The sequence below is a fragment of the Sinocyclocheilus anshuiensis genome, unplaced genomic scaffold, assembly GCF_001515605.1.
Source record: "Sinocyclocheilus anshuiensis isolate Anshui unplaced genomic scaffold, SAMN03320099.WGS_v1.1 scaffold493, whole genome shotgun sequence".
Taxonomy (NCBI): Eukaryota; Metazoa; Chordata; class Actinopteri; order Cypriniformes; family Cyprinidae; genus Sinocyclocheilus; species Sinocyclocheilus anshuiensis.
In genome coordinates, this window is record NW_015537963.1 from 163,420 (window position 1) to 173,424 (window position 10,005).

The following is a 10,005-nucleotide window of genomic DNA, read 5'->3' on the forward strand; positions in this document are numbered from 1 at the left end:
GAAAAAAGATCATCCATAGCTTTAAAATAACGAAAATCAATGAGAATTCTAGATTTTACTGAATTAAAAAAAACTGCCAATAAACTATAACTCATGTTTTGTTCAATTTTGTGTTTCCTAGTACCATAGATAGCCATTTTAGCAAAAAATTCAAAAGCTGACATTTAAATCGTTTTCTCTGAACATATTTAAACCCACAAATAAAAATCCTAATAGAAAAAGTCTCACCAAAACCCAAAAATAAATTCTGTAAAACAGTAAACAAAGGCTCAAGTCTAGAACATTGCATAAATGCGTGAAATACAGTTTCTCTCTGCAGACAGAAGGGGCAATCATGACCAACATCAGGATTTAAAACTGAGATAAAGGCATTAACTGCCACTGCACCGTGTAAAATTCTCCACTGCAGATCCCCAATTTTTTTAGTCAATGGTGACTTGTACAACGCTCTCCATTCAGGGTACTCGCCCTCTCCCAAATGTAAAATATTACGCCAGGGAGTATCCACTCTATTATTTAAAAACATTTTGTTTAAAGATTTAACACACATTTTATACATTTCTTTTCCAGAAGCTGGCTTTAGGCCAATTAGTGTCACATCTTCACAGTGCAAGAAAACACCTTTACAATCTTCTAAACAACTTTGGAATAGTTTATGAACTGAAGAATAAAAATACAAAAAAGTTTCATTTATTTAATGATTGATTATATATATATATATATATATATATTCCATCCATCCATCCATCCATCTATCTATCCATTGATCCATTCATTCATCTATCTAGCCTATATATCCATCCATCCATCCATCCATCCATCCTCCCACCCACATATCCATCTACATATCCATTCATATATCCATCCTTCCATCCAACCATCCAAACATCCATCTATTCATTCATCCATCCATCCATCCATCCAACCATTTATTCATTCATTCGTTCGACCCAGATGGGGTCTTTCTCATTTCAGACTCTAATGCTGTATGCAGATGGAAAATCACAGAGAGATTTGAACTGACAGAAGACAAATGACCGCATGACCTGGACATGACAGAGAGAGAGAGAGAGAGAGAGAGGATGGTGAGGGAAGATACTCTGGACTCCCTAAAGTCATTTATTTAATTATATTAAATAATTTTTCTCATTATTTTACAAAAAACAATGTGGATGAATTAGATTTCCATCTTGAGTTTATATACTGAGATCTGTGACTTTAGATGCTGACTTTGGTATCTTGGCCAATCTGAGTAAAGTTTGAGACTTTATTAACCTTGTGAAGCTTGACATATGAAAAAAAAATCTAATTTCAGATTTATGGGACAGTTTATTGAACTTTTAGACAAAATATTTGTAAAAAAAAATATATTTCAAATGATTTTTTTTTTTCAGTATCCTATTTGATACATATGGATTTTATGGCTTATTTAGTATGATTTCATGAGAATATGGAGGAAAAACACCTAATTTTTATTCAGAGGCCTATTTTTATGCAATTTGGTGCAGATGCTGATATTTATATAATGAAATTCGGATGCTTGTAATATAAATCTATGAGCTCTTTATAACAGTATAGCAGATAGTTACATAAAATTATATAAATATCAGACGTCACTCTATATCTCCAATAATATGTCTTAGTAAGATGTTATTTAAATGATTCAAACATACAATGCAATGCAACTCAATGATGACCGAGAGATGAAGAAATAAACATTCCTCAAATACCTGATGATCATATTTGATTAAGACTTACATTTGAACATGAATTTATGGATAATCAAGTAAAACTAAGCTGCCACAGTCCAGTAAGTGCTTTAATTAAAATCAGTAAATATTTCACAGCAAATAGGCATGACATTAGACATTAAAGTTGTATGGGTTTTAAAAATGTGTATATCAAATATGAAACAGTAGGCTTTATAGGGTTAAAATCTCTTTTTCTTCTGAAAATTAATAGGAGAAAATTTTTGCAAACTAAAAGAAACTGTTAAGATATTAAAGAGATCTATTTTGTGATTTTTCTTCCATGTGAGTATTTATGCATTTCAGGAATCATTTTGCACTCCGAATAAGTATGAAATCCAACTGATTTTGTCAAAGTTTCTTTGACAATGAATGTAAAAAACAAGGCTCACAGAAATGATAAAAACATTAGCAACACTACAGTATGTAAGCTGTGCTTAACAGACGAAATGAAATGAAAACAAATTAGTCTACACAAACGCAGACTGATTACTTTGCACCAAATAAATAATTATATTATTAAATACACCCAGTCGAGAGCTGACGGCCCACATGCACACCAGATGTTTCTTCTCGTCTGACAGGAATCGCTCTGTGCTTTCCTTCCCAACAGTCACACACTTGAGTGAAACTCAAAAAAATCCCCAAAATGTAATGAAAGTTTATATATACAGTTTATAATAAAGTTTATATATACAGAATATATATATATATATATATATATATATATATATTATCGAAATATATATTATATATATAATATATGTATATATATATATATATTATTTCTCTTTTACTGTTTGAAAATTTCTTAGTCTGATTTAATTATTAGGAGCCTGGTGGAAAATAATTAACTAGCCTGCCTTAGAGAAAATAACTTAATCAGAAAGATTAATTAGTTCAACATAAATAAGTATGCATTGTCATTAATCTGTGTTGCATATTTTTGGTCAAGTTACCCTGATTGCATTCATATTTAATTAAATTATAAAGTCTTGTAGGATTTAGGTCAGATGTGTTTTTGCAAAATAAGATATTGATTTTGATTAAACTAACATACCAATAACACAAAGGTCTGAAATGTATCTTGCATTCTGAATGTTTGTATCAAAAAAAGAAAGAAAAAGCATAAAGGCATGTGACAGTAGTAGATATAATTTTGCAAATTAAACTATGTATTTTCTCTTTTCTGTCTAGATTCTGATGATTTTGCTGAAGGATTAAACACACACCACTGAAAGGGTTGAATCTCACAAAACCTGTCAAAAACATATTTGCTATATTTTATGACAAAATCATCAGGAAAGAAAGGAATTATTTCCAAAAAATGCTTAAGGAATTAAAGTTATTGAAAAATTAAACATATTTTGTTTTGTGACATTAATTTCATGAAAGTTAATCATTTTTTCCCTCAGTTCTCATTAGCATCATGCACAAAAAAAAACATGTTATGTGCTAAAAATTATATTTGTATATTTATAATTAATGTATATGATAAAAAGATATATTATTCAAATATTATTATTAGATATTATAACATTACATATTATTAAAATGACATTCATTACTGTATATTATTTTATTATTTTATATATTTAATATTATTTAAATGAAAAAGAACATTGTAATACATAAGATAAATAAAAGAAAGAAATTAAAACAAAATTTATAAAATGCATTACAGTAACAACAAAAAAGGGTAACACTTTATTTTAAGGTGTCCTTGTTACACGTTACATGTACTTACTATTATAATAACAATAAAATATGCATAATTACATGCAAGTAACCCTAATCCTAACCCTAGTCATATAGTAAGTACATGTAGTTAATTAATATTATTCAATTCAATTCAATTCAAGTTTATTTGTATAGCGCTTTTCACAATACAAATCGTTGCAAAGTAACTTTACAGCAAGTTAAGTTTCTACAATATTTAGTGGTAGCTTATCAGTGGTGACTGTCAGTTTATGCACATATGGCAGTAATATTACACAGTATATGTAATTACACAGGACACCTTAAAATAAAGTGTAACCAAAAAATGTATTGTCACGAAAATAAAATTGCAAAAATTGCTTCTTGTTTTTCCCTCCTAAAATAGGCTTTAGTTTCTTTGTGCAAAATATAATTTTTATATATTTTTCTGGTGAATTATTCTGGGTGAATTAAAACCTGTCCATGTTTTTGTGAGACTCACCCAAAGAAGTTTTAGTAAAAGGTGGTTTAGGAAAGTTTCTTTTGTGTGTTTTAAAGCCTGTTAAAGTCTGTAAACTGACCCCAGACCTGCATGAATCTCTGCTTAAATAGACCTGCACTGAACACATCATTAGACACTTCAGACAGACAAACGAATGTCACTTTAATTAGACAGAGTTTGTGTTCCAGCATCAAACACTCGCTCAAAACCTCTTTATACCAGAAAGACAAAGAGACACAGAGAAAGAGAGAGCGAGAGAGAAGGTCACATGAGGCAAAGCGGACCGCTGTGAGCGCTGTAGATTAAACAAACCACTGATTTAATGAGAAGGACACTTGCTTGAGTTCCTCTTCATCTTCAGAGCCACAAAGCGCAGAATCGTGTCCAAAGAGAAAAAAGAAAACACATTTTGGGGTGAAAACTAAACATTTAAAAAGCCCATGTGCTCATTCATGCATACTGTAGAATCCTAGATTATTTCTTGCTTGGTTAATCCATATCCGGTGGCCTCGTACACAAAGGCGGACTAATGTTGTCATTAGTTCTGCTTCTCTGGTGGCCAAAAGCTGAATCTGAGCGGCGTCCGCTACTCCCCCCGGACCGCTGCGGGTCTGAGCGAGTGCTGTCTGAAGATAAAAGCACATCATATGAGCTGAAGACGCTTATAGAGGCAGTTAATTAGAAATGTGAAAATGGAACAAGCACCTGTGACATTGATCAGTGTGACGGGAGATCTGCTCCTGCACAGTCCTGTGAGATGCTCAGATTGGATTGGAAATGCTCAACACAACCAGAAGCAAAGCTGGGATTCTGTTTGGCGAGCTCTCTGACGATTTGGATTAAAACAGGCAAATCTGTGTGTTTTTCATGGAAAAAAAGCTATAAAACAATTGATGAAAGTAGTTAAACACTTCTAAAGCTAGAAAAGCAAGTGCAGTACGTACTTTTTGTCTTGTCAATTGTCATTTCATGTTTACGCTGTCTATCTATCTACTCTGATCTGATACTTTTTAGTGAATCAGAAACCTACAGCACAGTCAGCATAATCCAGTTCACAAACAAATGACTCTTATGAACTGGTTCTTTAAAGAATTATGTATTCTTTCCATAATCCATTCTTTTCTTTCATTCGTTCGTTCATCCATCCATCCATCCATCCATCCATCATCCATCTATCTAGCCTATATATCCATCCATCCATCCATCCACCCACATATCCATCTACATATCCATCCATCCATTCATATATTCATCCTTCCATCCAACCATCCAAACATCCATCTACTGTATATATCCATCTATTCATCCATCCATCCATTCATCCATCCATCCATCCGTCCGTTCTTTTCTTTCATTCGTTTGTTCGTTCATCCATCCATCCATCTATCTATCCATTGATCCATTCATCCATCTATCATCCTTCTATCTAGCCTATATATCCATCCATCCATCCATCCATCCTCCCACCCACATATCCATCTACATATCCATCCATCCATTCATATATCCATCCTTCCATCCAACCATCCAAACATCCATCTACTGTATATATCCATCTATTCATCCATCCATCCATTCATCCATCCATCCATTGCTTCTCTGGTGGCCAAAAGCTGAATCTGAGCGGCGTCCGCTACTCCCCCCGGACCGCTGCGGGTCTGAGCGAGTGCTGTCTGAAGATAAAAGCACATCATATGAGCTGAAGACGCTTATAGAGGCAGTTAATTAGAAATGTGAAAATGGAACAAGCACCTGTGACATTGATCAGTGTGACGGGAGATCTGCTCCTGCACAGTCCTGTGAGATGCTCAGATTGGATTGGAAATGCTCAACACAACCAGAAGCAAAGCTGGGATTCTGTTTGGCGAGCTCTCTGACGATTTGGATTAAAACAGGCAAATCTGTGTGTTTTTCATGGAAAAAAAGCTATAAAACAATTGATGAAAGTAGTTAAACACTTCTAAAGCTAGAAAAGCAAGTGCAGTACGTACTTTTTGTCTTGTCAATTGTCATTTCATGTTTACGCTGTCTATCTATCTACTCTGATCTGATACTTTTTAGTGAATCAGAAACCTACAGCACAGTCAGCATAATCCAGTTCACAAACAAATGACTCTTATGAACTGGTTCTTTAAAGAATTATGTATTCTTTCCATAATCCATTCTTTTCTTTCATTCGTTCGTTCATCCATCCATCCATCCATCCATCCATCCATCATCCATCTATCTAGCCTATATATCCATCCATCCATCCATCCACCCACATATCCATCTACATATCCATCCATCCATTCATATATTCATCCTTCCATCCAACCATCCAAACATCCATCTACTGTATATATCCATCTATTCATCCATCCATCCATTCATCCATCCATCCATCCGTCCGTTCTTTTCTTTCATTCGTTTGTTCGTTCATCCATCCATCCATCTATCTATCCATTGATCCATTCATCCATCTATCATCCTTCTATCTAGCCTATATATCCATCCATCCATCCATCCATCCTCCCACCCACATATCCATCTACATATCCATCCATCCATCCATCCACCCACATAGCCATCTACATATCCATCTATCCATTCATCCATCCATCCATCATCCATCTATCTAGCCTATATATATCCATCCATCCATCCATCCATCCACCCACATATCCATCTACATATCCATCCATCCATTCATATATCCATCCTTCCATCCAACCATCCAAACATCCATCTACTGTATATATCCATCTATTCATCCATCCATCCATTCATCCATCCATCCATCCGTCCGTTCTTTTCTTTCATTCGTTTGTTCATATATATATATATTGTATATTTTTATATATATTTTTTTTTTCTCAGATTCACAAATAAAAAAGATTTTTGGAGTATGTTTCCCAAGAAAATGTTAAGTTTTTCTACTTGAAAATTCCATGTTTGTTTCAATGTATTGCTTGGCATTTCCTTATTATTTGTGAAATTTACTAGCAATTGAAAATTGATTCTACAGATTATTTTTTTTTCAGTGTGTAAATATTATTTTGCTAAGAACATTTTTGTAAGTACACTGTAAAAATGATATGATCAATAAGTCAGGGCAACATATTACTTTAACACATCAAAATAATTTAACCATTTCTCTTTTTTTCTTTTCTTTTTTCAATTATATGAGATTCAACTATTAAAAAATAGTTAAAATGACACGAACAGCCAATTTGATTAAGTTTTAAAACAAAAATGTAAGGCAGCAACTGAATTTGAATAATAGGTTAGCTTTATTTAATTAAATATTATTTCCACAACTTTTTGCTTAATTGGACAAACAAAAAGCTTAAGTGCCATAAAAATATTATACTGTGTATCCTGCATGACATAATATATTATTTGCAGACAATAAATGCTCACACTCTTTCTGTTTGAGACAGAATTGCAAAAAAATCTATACATATAAAAAGCATTAAAAAAAATGGAGCCAAGGCAAAAGTTTCCTCAAACTGTGTAATGTAACCTTAATTTAACAAAATAAAAACTATTAGTCTAAAGAAATGTTAGTTTTAATATCTATCTGTCTATCTATCTATCTATCTATCTATCTATCTATCTATCTATCTATCCATCCATCCATCCACTATCTATCGATATATCGATCTATATCTATCTATCTATCTATCTATCTATCTCTCTATCTATCTAAGAAATGAACAAGTCAGATCATTTTTAATGCTAATAAAAAGCAAGTGGAGTCCAAATATCATCTTTAGGGGTCGACTGCATTATGTTTCCAGCAAAAGATCAGTCGTGATTGATCCGTGATTTGCACAAGTGCCATGTTATTGACAGGAAGACAGACTGCGGCAGGGCAGACGGAGCCAGTACTCCATCACTCCGAAGAAATTGCTTGCTGGGATATAACAATAACAGCATGTTATTTTTATCCTGAGTGTAGATCAATGGTAATGTTAGGAGGAGCGCGGATGATGGATGAACTTCACTGGGTTTTTAGCTCTGCCAGAGATTTGCCTTTACAGGGCCCTTCACTTTCTGCAATAAGACTCTTTTAATATGTGAAACATATTACATGCACAGCACATCTACAAATGAGCCTGCAGAGCAAATCATTGCAGAATACAGCATTTAGATGCTGAAGTCACATTATAAAATGTCTCAATGTCATTATATCAAAGCAAGTCCCTTATGCAAAGAAAATATATTTTCTTAACAATCTATATATTGAAATATAGATTGTTATAATTTAACAATTTAAAAAGATGTATTTACTTATATTGCAATGGATGTAATTTTATTTTGAATAATATCCTTATAATATATAGATGCGCATGTAATAAAATATGGTACTTTGTGTGTGTAAATATATTTAAACATATATGTACCATATATATTCATATTTATATGTGAACTTGTATGTGCAATATTTGCACTAAATTATGAGAAAATATATATATATTGATGTATTTGTATTTATAACACATAAATCACTCAGTCAATTAAGGTTTAAATGTCAAATCCATGACTTTAATTTGACTTACATCCAATTGTCTAAAAATCCAAAATTGTAATATTAAAACATATTTATATATTATATGTATATATCAATTATTAATATAATTATAATATATAATAATATAATATAAAATATTGTATATATTTTAAATATAACATTTGTTTTCAGCAAACAGCTTTATGTGAACCCATTAACTCTTAATGGAGAAAAAAGTGTTTCAATAAAGCTATTGCATGTTAAAATATAGTGCATTTTTTAAATATGTATCAATATATATATAGCCATACATGGTCCCTGAATGTATAGCAGCATATATTTTCAGAAGCACGATTTTTCCATACTGTATATGGAAATATAGTATTTTATGGATCACATTATTTTCCATTATATTTCCATATATTTTTGTTTCATTAGGGGTGGTGTTTATGTTGTATGCTTAACACTTAAAATATTACGTGAAATCTTTTTCTGTTAAAACACACATATCTATTACTCAAGCAGCATTGGCAGCTGTGGATTCATAAATCACGCGTCAGACATGAGGATTGATCATTGGCTCTGGTGTGTGTGTGTGTGTGTGTGGTTCTAACTCTTTGTAGCGTGTGTGTTGATGATACAGTGAGGAGCAGAGCTGATGTCCAGGACATAAATCTGTCTCCCATCGCTGGAACGCAGGCAGATAAATTAAGCCTGCTATTGTGGTCACTACATCTGCTCTGATGGCTTGATAACAGTCTTCCTGACATATTTTATTTACTACCCGAGATGACAAACAATGCACAAACTGGTAAATAATTGCTAGCAAATTAGATATTTGCAATGACATTTTAGTAAGAAGCGAATTTGGGACACGAGGTCATCTTGCACAGAAAATAATTTCAATTTATCCCACAATTTGTCAAAATTTTGATCAAGAAATACACTTAATAAATGGTCAAATGCATACTGTTTTGAATATATGGGATTTTTGTTTAATGTAATAACATGAGATGAGCATGATTTGCAATAATGAATATAAGTGCTTTAAATTGTGCTTTTTAATATGTGCAGCACTTTCATTTTTCATTTGTACTGATGTGATAAACAAATCAAAATTATTATCTGTGGTATCAACATCATGTTTTAAATGAAAATAATTAAACTTTTGTTTATGATAAATTAATTATAGCATATGGAATTATAGCCTAAGGTCATGATTTATGTATACCAGTTATTGTTTGTGATTTTACCACTTTTACTGTGTTATTTTAAAATCATTTATATACTTTTATAGTTTTCGTCAATATTTTGCATTAGATTTTAGTTTTATATTTTATGTTTTTGATGTAATTTTAGTTAAAGTTTTAGTACATTTGTTAGTTTTTTGGGTGTTTTCTATGTCTAGATTTTATTTTATTTTATTATTTATTAATTTTAGTTTATTTAGGTTGAGTTATTTTAATACTGCAAATTAAACTAAATGAAAATTAGAAGTGTTGCCTTGGTAACTAGCTGAAATATATATATATATATATATATATATATATATTTCATTTAAC